General features: G+C 41.7%; 1 pseudogene; it reads left to right on the top strand.

The window, feature by feature from the left end:
* Positions 1-9,555: 9,555 nt before the first annotated feature.
* On the top strand, positions 9,556-10,144 carry LOC115940790 (14-3-3 protein theta pseudogene; annotated as a pseudogene).
* The last annotated feature ends 2,061 nt before the right edge of the window (positions 10,145-12,205 follow it).

Below are 12,205 nucleotides of genomic sequence, written 5' to 3'. Positions count from 1 at the left end.
ACTGGAATAACTAAGGCAAAAAGCCTGGTCTACAAAAGTAATAAAATGAACATTCATTCTTTTTCCTTTCTCCATTGTAGTTTGGGTCCTGTTTGAGGTAACTTCCTTGCCTTTAGGGATAGTTAATAGTTATATTTTTGAATTAAATTTTAATAGCATCCTAAGTTTGAAAATTTTAAATAAAGGAAAATTGGCTAATAGGCTATTTTTGCCAGTATTATTGTTTCTTGTCATACTACACTTCTGTATTCGATGCAAATTAGAAAGAATATGGGTTTTTTTTTTCTTCCCCCTACTTGTCATTAAGAGATTTTATGTTTGGGGCGCCTGGGTGGCTCAGTCGTTAAGTGTCTGCCTTCGGCTCAGGTCATGATCCCAGGGTCCTGGGATCGAGCCCCACATCAGGCTCCCTGCTCCGCGGGAAGCCTGCTTCTCCCTCTCCGACTCCCCCTACTTGTGTTCCCTCTCTCGCTGTGTCTCTCTGTGAAGCAAATAAATAAAATCTTTAAAAAAAAAAAAGAGAGATTTTATGTTTATTATTCCAATGTGATGCAGATTTCAGTGGTGAACCAAGGTCAGCAAGGATTGCTTTTAATTTTTTGGTGTATAAAACAATGTGTTCCCTTTATATTGTTAACGTTGAAATGAATTACTTGTGTCATCCTCTCCTTTACCCCCATTTGGACCATGGCTGGAATCAATGTGAAAAAATTTTTTATGAAGAGATTACATGTTATGGGGGAAAGGTATAAAAAGAGTTCACTGAATAAAAAAGCCTGTAGGAGATGAATTTGTAGTTGAGTTTTTGTGCCGCAAGGAAGCGATAGTAGGGTGGGTTTTCAATAGCCATGCATAATAAGGAATTATTCTTTCTCATATAATGGAATTATATTCTTCACCAAATTTATCAAAGTGATGTTTTATCATTTTAAATTATTTGCTCAATGTACACAGATATTCCCATTTTCCATTCTTTTCCCAATAAAAATGTCTTAGGACCTCCTGCCACCCAAGATATTTGTGTGGAGGGGTGCTTTAAGACTGCACTTCATGATTTCTGAAGCCCGGCCAGCTAGAAGGAAATGCAACTTTTATTTTTAAATGGCCAGCATTTGCTTCTAGGAGTATAAGGGTGAAAATTGGATTTTCCAGGGTCGGGTGTAGATTTTCCTATTCTGGGAAGGACCCCTTGGCAGAGCCTCCTGGTCATTGAGAAGTAAGTCAAGTGTTTAATTACTGTCCACAGGGGAATCCCAAGCACTTGTGAATTATTCCAAATGCAAATGTTCTGACTTGAACAGAAGTATTCTGATTAACTATGCAAAATTATGTAAATGACCCAATAAGGGCTTGGATGGATTTCTGCAGAAAACTTATTTGTATGTTAAGGTATTTCTCAGTTCATTTCCATTCATGAGGACCAGATAGAGAAGGGAGGGAGGAAATGAAAGAGAGGGGCCTCTCTGAATAGGAACAGATCCCAGCAACTTGGTGACACACAGGGAGTAAGAAGCAGGGCTATTAGATTTTAGGGGTGTCTGATGTTCAACAGAGCAATTCTCTTATTAATTATGTAGTTAATGCTCTAATGGTAGGCCTTAATTTCATTCAGTCTGCCTTGGCCCAGCTCTGATGTGGAATTAAAACAAGGACCTCTGTTTTCCTATAAGAATTGGAGACCAAAGAAAAGTGACCCAGTGAATAGAAGCTTCCTCTTTTCTTGTGAACAAAGAGTAGTAGTAGGCAGTACAGAGTTATTAGGGTAGCTGCATCTGGGGCCCAGGCTGCTTCATCTTTCTGCCATCCTTAGTTTTTAGCTTCTACTCAAGTTTGCCCCACAAGCACAGGATGGTTGCTGACATTCCAGGTATCACCTCTATATTCCAAGAAGAGGAAAGCCTCCTACATAAGTCAGTTGCCTTTGCATACTTCCCCACGAGTCTTATCCAAGGACTTTTCTACTTACATCTCATTGACCACCTCTAGGTAGGGGTATGGAGTGAGGGAGCTAAGAAATGTAATGTTTTAGCTGGATACATTGTTTTCCCAAATAAATTAGTTTTCTGTTAAAAAGAAAGAAAGGGAATGGGTATTGGGTAGGTAACAGTTTCTTTCTGGGTTGTGCCCTTTCCTCCCAGCATGGAGGAATGAAGATAGAAGCTTCAGATAGTCTTGGAGCTCATGGAGCAGAGAGGACAGAGTATTTCCCAAGGAGCTAGCAAGACCCCAGACCTCCCCCAGCCCATTAAGGTGAAAGCAGAAGAAAGTAGAATGGGAAAATCAGGCAGGTGTCCCTTTGCACAGCCCCAAGCAGCTCAGGACACCTTAATGTTTCCTATGGAAGGGAGCACACAATGGCTGTAAGTTTTGAATACGCCCTCCCTGCTACACACCATTTCCTACCACATCAAAGTTCTGCTCCAAGTGACTTGGCCCCCAACTCTAGTCCGGGACTGTGTTTAATCTGTGGCTCAGAAAATTGCAACATATGAGTACTTTGAGAAATGCCACATTGTTCACCAGAGACAGTGGACTCAAATCTGTCACAAATTCAGGGGTGCAAGAAATCTAACTTCCTTCCCCCTTTTTACCACCAACTCCATTCTGTCAGACAAGATAAACATGATTATAATCACTGCATGTTCCACAAGTTAGCCTCAAGAGCCAACACAGAGACATCCAGCACATGAATATTTACAGTAAGATGTGCCAAGGGCTTTAATTAGGGTGATCAAAAGGTGCCAAGTAAGGACGATGTAAGAGTACCTGACTCATATTTGGAAGAAGGAAGGTTCATACTAGCCATGAATTTTCTTTTACATTTAATCTTCAATACTTCTTTTACCTATAAGTGTCCAAATCTATGACCTGACAGTCCTCAGGGCATGAGGATTTTAGAAACTTGAAACAAACTCTTTATCTTTCTTCAGTTGAGTCATTTTTCTTAGTTGAGTTGCATTACTTAAGAAAAAGTTAACTTCATGGGGCGCCTGGGTGGCTCAGTTGGTTAAGCATCCGACTCTTGATTTTGGCTCAGGTCATGGGATTGAGCCCTCTATCAGGCTCACCCCTACCATTGGCCAACTGTGTGACTTTGTGCAAGTCACTTAACCCCTCTGTGGTCAAATTTCCTCATCTATGAAATCAGGGTAATAATAGTGCCTTCCTCATAGGGATGGGTTATCAGGAGTAAATAAATTTATATCTTTAGAATAGTGCCTGCCATTGAATATTATACATATATGTGCTATTTGTTATTAATTTCCATTGAAAATAATAGATTTCACTGATTCTACTATTTCTCTCCCTCTAGAAGCATGGTAGGAAGTGGTTGGTAATAAACTATGTGCGTTATTTTCTTGGCCAGCCTCTTTCAGATTCTACGGGATAGACTTGCTCAAGACACCTTAATGTTAGATGACTTAGTATAAGAATATTTAGGGAAGTGAGAAAACCTTCTTGTAAGTTGGGCTCCCTGATGTTATGCATCACAGGAGAATCAGTCAGGATACAGTGAGAGCCAGGAGCCCACAAACCCTGCTCCTGACCAGAGTCGGTCTTCCATCCCCATGACCCAGCCTATCCCCATGTGTCCTCTCCTAGTGGCCCTGCAACTACCACAGCTTCAACCTCACTATGCTGAACTGCTACATGCTCTTGGGTCTCACATTCCAAATCCCAAAGAAAGAAGACCTGATTTAGTCCATCAGTTTCTTTTCAACACAGAGCATACTGCTGGAAGATTTCCCACACTAAACATCCCTGTGCTTCATCTTAGGATGCCTGCACAATGGCGGGTCCAGGTCCCCTGTCCAAACAATGGTAGCCAATGTACCCAGGTCATGTCTCAAAGCATAGCAAATTTTGAGGAAAGAAACCCTCCTATGGCAGCTTTTAAGAGAAGAAACCTATGTAATTGGTAGGCACAATGAGATACTGTTGTTCCCATGTACTGTTAATAAAAGTTGTTTTAATATTGTGTTTTATTTTTTGCCTATTTGCTAACCTGTTTCAATTAAATATCTTACAGCATCTAATTATCAAAGACCTTAAGAACTGCCATTCTGAAAAGCCCAAATTGGTCTTGAGATGACACTTAATGTTGACAAAAAAGAGGCTCCAAGGTGGAGCTCCCTGAGAAGTAGCTCCAGGAGACTCACCTCCCGGATCCTGCTTCTGTGAGGGATCCTGGACAGTAGAGGTCAGTCTTTATGCCCAAACTTTAAAGGCATATAAGAAACTTATAGCATATCACCTCCTTTCTACAGACCAAAAATTACCTTTGAATTTTTTTTTTTTTTTTTGGTCAAAGTTAAAAGAGGTCTTTTCTTTCTGGACTGAAAATCACTACTCATCCTAAGAGCATTCATCTTAAAATGACAGTGGTTGAAAAATACAGCATTAGTTGCCTTTTAGCTGTTCAAAAACTGGAGCATTTTCAACATGTTGGGGCTATAAAAATGCCTTTGCTTCTATTTCTAAATCTTGACCAAAAAAAAAAAAAAACCAACCTAGGACTTAATAGACCCTGAGTGATTGTGTCAAAATATGAAGCTACTTTTCTGCCTGTTGTAAAATTAATTTTATGTAACTTAATTCTTGTTGCCATTCTTAGAAACCAAAATAGCAGAGACTGAAATCCTCACCACCCATGCTACCCTATCCACAAGACCGAAAGGGCTTTCTCCAGTATGAGGGGTCGGCACTATGAGTCTAGGTATCTGGCCAAAGGACGTACAAATAAGAAATGTTTAGATTTTTCCAAGGATGGCCAATCATGGTACAAAAGAGACTAAGGACTCTGATTCCAAAATTCATTTACCTATCTGAGGAGGGTGTGCCTTTGAATTAGTCAAGACTGTTACTTGCAAGTGCCAGAGCCAAGTCAACTGAAATACTGCTTTCGCAAACAGGAATGTGATGGAAGGAAACTGGGTTATAACTGAAAGAATAGTGTAGTCTCAATGAGGAGATGGACAGGTGTCTCAGGGTGGCTGAAACTTGCGACTCACAGGTCATCAGAACGCTTTCCATATCTTCATTTCCACCACCACACACCCCATCCCGTGGAAAAACAGACTCTTTCCTACTCCCACAGAAGCGTTCCTGGGTCAGTTGCCTACCATGAGCCAATGAACTGTAGTCAAAATCAGGGCAGCTATCTACTTCTGGGCCAATCCACTGTAGTTGGGGAATGAAGACTTAAAAGAACATGTTGGTCCTCAAAAAACTGTAGAGAGAAGACATTTTCCAGAGAAGACAAGGTTTCCAGATGAAGACAGTGCACTGATTAGACCGCAGATTTCTGCTTCAAATTCAAAATTAAAAGACCATGAATCTCAATGAGAAAACAATTTGACTCTGGATGGGGATGACTGACTCTACAATTAGGAAGAAGAATTTGCTCTCTACCTGGTGGTACTGTAAGCATTTCTCCTTTGGGTTGCCAAGAACTCAATGATGCTCACTGACAAAAGAAATATGAAAAATACATCACTAATATTAGCAAATAAATTTTAGTATTTTCCTCTGAGTGAATAAAAAATGATGCCTATAAACAAAGACATTACTGTAATTTTAAAATATCAACAAAATATTCAAATCCCTATCCAAAGTTGGTCCTCTTGCATTTCTCAGGAATCTTCATCAGCTTAACCAGTTATTTAAATATTAGATAACTGAATTCATCCTACAGTTTATGGTCATATCAGGATTTTAACCTCTGTTTATTTTGCCCAGCCCCACAATCCATATCTACTCCTCTGGAGTAAAAACCAGAAAAGTGTTTCTCAGGGGCTTTCCTTCTTTCCAAGAAACAAGTGTTAGGTTCTTCTCAAAAAAAAAAAAAAAAGAAGAAGAAGAAGAAAACGTGTTAGGGTTTTAATCCTTATAATAACACACAGCATAAGAACATAACATTGGAAGAGAAACTGATACCCCAATTATAAAAAAGCGAGATACTGCATAAAATTCAGTCCCTAATGACAAGTTTTAAGCTTAAATAGATAAAAATTTCCATCTCTTGCATTTCAAATAGGTTTAATCTAACTCAGTTCTCATATATTGTTGCATTATTTTGTTGTTTGGAAAAAGATATAGAGAAAGAAATGTTTTTTATTATGGTAAAATATGCATAATATAAAATGTACCATTTTAACCATTTTTAAGTGTACAATTCAGTGGCATTAAGCCCATTCACATTGTTGTACAACCATCTCCATCATCAATCACCAGAAAGAGAAACCTCACATTTAGAAAAACCTCACCCTTTACAAAAAAAACACCTTTTTCCAATATTATAGTTATTGAGAGGAAATAGTAAGTTCTGGCCCCAAATATTTTAAGGCCAAATCCAGAGAGGGTCTCCCTCCTCCTCTGCTCCAGAGTGCTTTTGGCGCCAGAGACCAAACACCATTCTGCTCAGACCACTCTCCTGCCCCAAACTTATATGGGAAATCATACTGCTTACCTCTCAAAATCTCTGAATATTTTAAGGGAAACATGCATTCACTCCCTTTTCACCAATACATGACAGTTAATTACAATTTTATGTTGGCCCTGACAAGCGGCACTGTAGAGCAGGTTTTCACGTGAAATCTTGATGGGAAAAGAAATGGAACAAAGGCATCAGTTATGGGATAAGATTATGCCCAAATAACAAAGAGATCATTGATCCATCTTTCCTCTGCATTTTAAAACATACATAACTGTTTCTTGCTTGACTGGATTTAGCCATCTCCCCTGTCAAGTAAATGTCTGAGCTGTCTTTTAGAAATTAAACCGAAGAAACTAACATTCCTCGAAGCTTTTTGTACAACATATTCTACACTCAATAGCCCGCAGATTCAACCTGCTTGGGTGATGACAATGTCTTGGCTTAAGGTGCTAACTGAAAATAATATATTACAATCATTATCATGCCAATATACTAAAGGCTGTCGTGTGTGAACCCATTGCAGTTTTCTCTGATAACCTTTATGAAAATGGTATGCTGTTTTGCCATCCTGACCTCTAGTCCCTGATACAACAGATTAATGTTCAGAATCACAAAAATAATTACAGAGATTATAGCTGAGTAAAATGGGAGAAAAAAGAAGGAATATTTTTCTATGCTTGTTTTCTGGCTGGAGGTTTGCATCATTAATTTAAGAGAAAATGTTGGCTCCAGCTAAAGAAGTGTGTACCCAAATACAGATTATAATCAGCATTTAAAAGTTCTGGCATCATCCCAATTGCTTTTGTCACTTTCACAATACAGGGGGCTGAAGCTGTTACAGGCTTTGCTTTCAAGAAGGTGAACTTGCAGAAACAATAAGAAACATTCACATGATTATGCATGGATTTCCCCAGGAATGCAGCACCCCGCATAGAGCAGAGTACTCAGAAAATGCCTGGGTTTGTTTAAACCTTGGGAATTTCCTCTTTGTCACCACAAAGATACATTGGTTAGGATTGCACACCCATCAGAAGTGCCAAGGATATTGGAATCACAAGGATCCTGCAGGTCATCCCCTTGCCCCTCATTTACTGGTGAGGAAACTGAGAGCTGGAGATAAAGGTGACTTGGCAAGGGGATACCTCAGAGAGATTCAGAATGGAGCTCCATTGTTTTTTTGTTTTGTTTTGTTTTGTTTTTTGATTGAGAGAGAGAGCACTCATGAGTGCAGAGAGAGGAGCAGAGGAAGAGGTAGAGAAAGAATCTGGAGTAGACTACCCACTGAGTGCGGAGCCTGATGTGGGGCTTGATCTCAAGACCCTGAGATCAGGACCTGAGCTGACATCAAGAGTCTCAGGATGATTAACCAACTGAGCCACCCAGGGGTCCCAGAATGGAACTCCTTCTAACAAACCATTTTCTAGGTCATCACCTTGATTCCCCAGTCTGCACTATTCCCAGGATTCAGGTGGGGGTACGTGCTAAACAAGGTGTGCAACTGACCTGGAGGGGAGCTACACTCAGCAGCCAGATTCGCTGATTATAATCCGTTATCCTGCCCCTGGGAGCCAAGCAGATGGATGAATCCTCTGCGGGGACAATTCAGGGAGTCATTCTAAAGGCCTCGAGGAGCCATCAGAACCCACAAACTCAGTAACAAACACTTACATCGGCTCTTCCTGACCCCAGTCCCTCACTCCTACTCCTGGGTCTCATTTGTTGCTCAAATAAACCACCTGTACCCACGTCCTTGTCCCTGGCTCCGTTTTCAGGGAAACCCAAATGAAGACGGTCATTTACTAGCTAGCTGTGCAGTCTTGAGAGAATTGATCACTATCTCTGGGATTCTATTTCCTCTTCTCAAAGTGCAAGAAATAAGACAAACCACAGGCATGTTGAACGGGCCAAAGAAGGTGACTCTGTGGAAGGGCCTAACCCTGGACCAGCCCTTCCTGGGTGGTGCCACCTTGATTATGCCATTCCTGCACTTGCTTAGGCCGTACCTGGGAGTCATCCTTGAGTTGGCGCCTTCTCTCGGACTCCGCATCCAGTTCTGCGGCAAATCCTCGTCTCAACCTTTGGAATCTATCCAAGCGCCGCCCCCGTCTCTCCATCACGGGGGCTTCCACCCTGGTCTAAGACATCATCACCTCCACCCGCATTATGCAACAGCTCCAGCCTGGCTTCCCGGTTCCTACCCTTGCTTCCCTAAAGTCTCATTTTGTTTTCTTCAAGATAGCAGCTACGTGTAAGCCGATGTCAGATCCTTTAACTCCTCTAACCCCCCCCACAGAGACTGAGATTTAGGGGTACTGTCTGCCTCTGATAGCTTTCTACCCCACTCAAAATATAAGCCAAAGTCTTTTCAAGAGCTTGCAAGGCCTCACAGGAACTGGCTCCTCACCATCTAACACTCGCCACTGTCTTCCTCCTTCATTCTGTCTGCCACCATGGCTTCATCGCCACCTCCAGGCACACCTGCCTCAGCCCCTGCAGACCATCCCCTGTGTATGAAATGCTGCCCACTGCAGATCCACACAGGTCACTCCCTCACAGCATCTCATCTTCTGCCCAAATAGCACACATCAAAGGGTTTTATTCTGATCATCTCTTAAAAAACAACACACGCCCTTGGAGGTCCCTGGGGGGGTTCATTCAGTTAAGCATCTGCCTTCATGCCTTTGGCTCAGGTCATGACCCTGGGGTCCCAGGATGGAGCCCTGCCTGGGGCTCCCTGCTCAGCGGGGAGTCTGCTTTTCCCTCTCCCTCTGCCCCTCTCTCATGCTCTCTCTCTCTCTCTCAAATAAATAAAATCCCTGAACACACACATTTGAACAGGTTTCAGTAAAATTTATATACAAATTTTTTTATTTACTCATACACATTTACTACCTAATTCCATCCTCTATCCTCAGCTTGGCTTTTCACTATCTGGAAGACACTCATGAAACGATTTTCAAAATGTTTTAAAAAACACCGGGTCTGAGAGGGAAGGATCCTCCCGTAGAGCCAAAAGCAGACCAGAGTGATGGGCTCTGGAAGAGGGCTCACCCCCATCTTGATGGTGCCCCCACCCTGGGTGCCCCCCTCTTGCCACCCCAGCCCACCCCCAGCCTGCCATGACGAAGACCCAGCTGGTCCAGAGCAGGAAGGGGCAGGTGAACCTGGAAGGACCCTCGAGGATGGCCACCCCCAACGAGAAGGTGCAGCTGATTAAGGATTACTGAAAGAAAGCATCATCATCATCTCTGCTGAGATTTATCTGCACCCCAACTGGAATCCTTCGGTATTGAGTAGCCAATGCAACTAATCCAGAGGAATGTCTTGCATCTAAAAATGAAAAGAGTTTACTCCCAGTAGCTAGCTAAAGTTGCATGTGGTGATAATCAAAAACAAATGATAGCTAATTCCCAAGCAATTAACCAATAGGCATTTGATATAAGTCAGAAAGAGACATCACCCACACACCATTCTGCTTGGGGCTGGCTCTTCACTTTTCTGTATTTTACTAGGAGCTCCCTAATAACCCAGAGCTTGCCTACACACGGACTAAAACAGCTTTCTAGGAGGCCATCAGAGAACTTATACACCAAAGGAAGGCATAAAAGACAATACCCTCCTCGTGCAGTCTCTTAGCGAAAACCCACATCTATGACAGCAGACAGTGCAGGAGAAGAATGTGAAGAAGCAGAATGGGCAGAAAACTAAATGCAGGGGGGGTGGGAAGGGGGCCATCCTTCTTCCCCTCTAGAAACCTTTCTATACCTCTCCATTTCTTATTCCACATGGATTTCCTATAGTGAAGGAACCCATTCAGGTGTATGGAATCAATTGTGTAAATAGACTTTTCACTCTGCAGGCTTGGGGACACTCCATTCCTTGATTTTGGTTTGTCTTGTCCTTCCTGGTGTGCAATTACTGCTGTAGAAAAGTATTATTGGCCTCATTTCATATAAACACAAATAACGTCCAAACATTTCGTGTACAGGACTAAAAATGCATCTGGTATTAAAGTACCTGAACCAGTTCGGCAACTGTCTGTGTTTTATATTGCTGTCAAGGTATGGAAAGATGGTTAATTTGCATTTAAAGAGTGTCCTACATAACTTTGTAATTTCTACATTCCCTTCTTTCCTCTTCTTTAGGACTTCCTTTCAGTAAGCAACTTTTCTGTGCTTTTCATGTATTTATTTTTAGTGGGAATCTAGAAGCATTAGATTGAATGGAAAAGCAGTTGACATTTCTGGCCTGGGAGTCACAAACTGAAAAGCCTCCTGTATATTAGGGGTCTGTTGTCTGTCTGTGACAACAGGATGTCTCCTTATTCACACTTCATTGGCTGTTGTTAAAGTTGACAACCTTTTTTTTTTTTTTTAAAGTTGACAACCTGTCTTTATCATTCCGGTATTCAGTATTCGGTATTCGCTTTACCTTGTGAAAGAATTAGCATGGTGCTACCAGAATACAAGCCTTGCTTTTGGCAAATTAAAGGGCATGTCATTTCCTAATACACTAGAAATGGGAAATAAGGCACACAAGTCCACCTCTGAAACTTCAGTATTTTTCCCTGCAGATGTGTGCACTCTGAGAGTATCTGGTTCGTCCAGCGATGGCCATGTGGAGGGTTGGGCCACTACTGCATGTGGTTTACAAAAATGTTGTGAAAATGTTATGCCCTGTGAAACAGCAGAGTTACATAAAATAAAATCACATTTTATAAACCATTTACTCTGCCTTTGTAACAAGGGTATGTGGGTATTTTTTTTTAAGATTTTATTTATTTATTTGAGACAGAGAGAATGAGAGACAGAGAGCATGAGAGGGAGGAGGGTCAGAGGGCGAAGCAGACTCCCCACCGAGCAGGGAGCCCGATGCGGGACTTGATCCCGGGACTCCAGGATCATGACCTGAGCCGAAGGCAGTCGCTTAACCAACTGAGCCACCCAGGCGCCCGGGTATGTGGGTATTTTAAGTGACAGATGAATTTACTACTTTCTGAAATTTACTAATAGTTTTTATTTTATGTAAGGTGTCGTAGGGACACCCATATTTTTTCACTGTGATACATTTGTCTAGGGATGCCTGAAAATGTATAGGATTGGACTACATTTATTACAGTAAGTGGTTTATCATGGACCAGTATGGGAGATTTGTTTCCTGCTTTCAGGAGACAGAGGGGGGTCTGAGTGTCCTTGCACCTGCTATTTCTTAAGTAACTTTTATTGCCCAAGTGGTCCCTACACTCATCACTCTCTTTCTGATATCTGGTATCTTCAATATAAGATTATCCCTATTAATGCATCTCATGTTAGATAGAAGGAAAAGAAAAGAACTGTTAATATATATATATGCAAATATATTCACAGCAAAAGAAGGAAGAAATACTCCTACTGCTCTAATCCTTGTTTCTGAAACCAGGTGTGTGGTCATAATATTTACAAAGTTGTTGCTTTTTTTCCTACCCATTCCATGTTCCTTTGCTGTCAGCAGAAACTTCAGCTGGTCCTTGTCCCTTGCAGAGTAGGATGACCAAAACCTTCACTCCCGAGGGGCCTGTGCCCTTTGTTGTCATGGTTGCCATAGGACAAGGGAGTCCTCTGAAGCATGCCAATGAACTCCTGCATTTCAGAGATTTCCTCCCTGTCCCCGCTGTGCCATCCTTTCCCCTAGGTCCCCTTAACTGTAATGACCAGTTATCTCAGCCATGTCTACCATCACCTTTATCACCTGTAGTTTCTGAAGTGAGAACGATCTCGTCCTACATCCTTT

This window comes from Leptonychotes weddellii, chromosome 6 (assembly GCF_054177405.1).
Source record: "Leptonychotes weddellii isolate Sample4059 chromosome 6, ASM5417740v2, whole genome shotgun sequence".
Taxonomy (NCBI): domain Eukaryota; kingdom Metazoa; phylum Chordata; class Mammalia; order Carnivora; family Phocidae; genus Leptonychotes; species Leptonychotes weddellii.
This window is presented reverse-complemented; position numbering and strand designations above follow the sequence as displayed.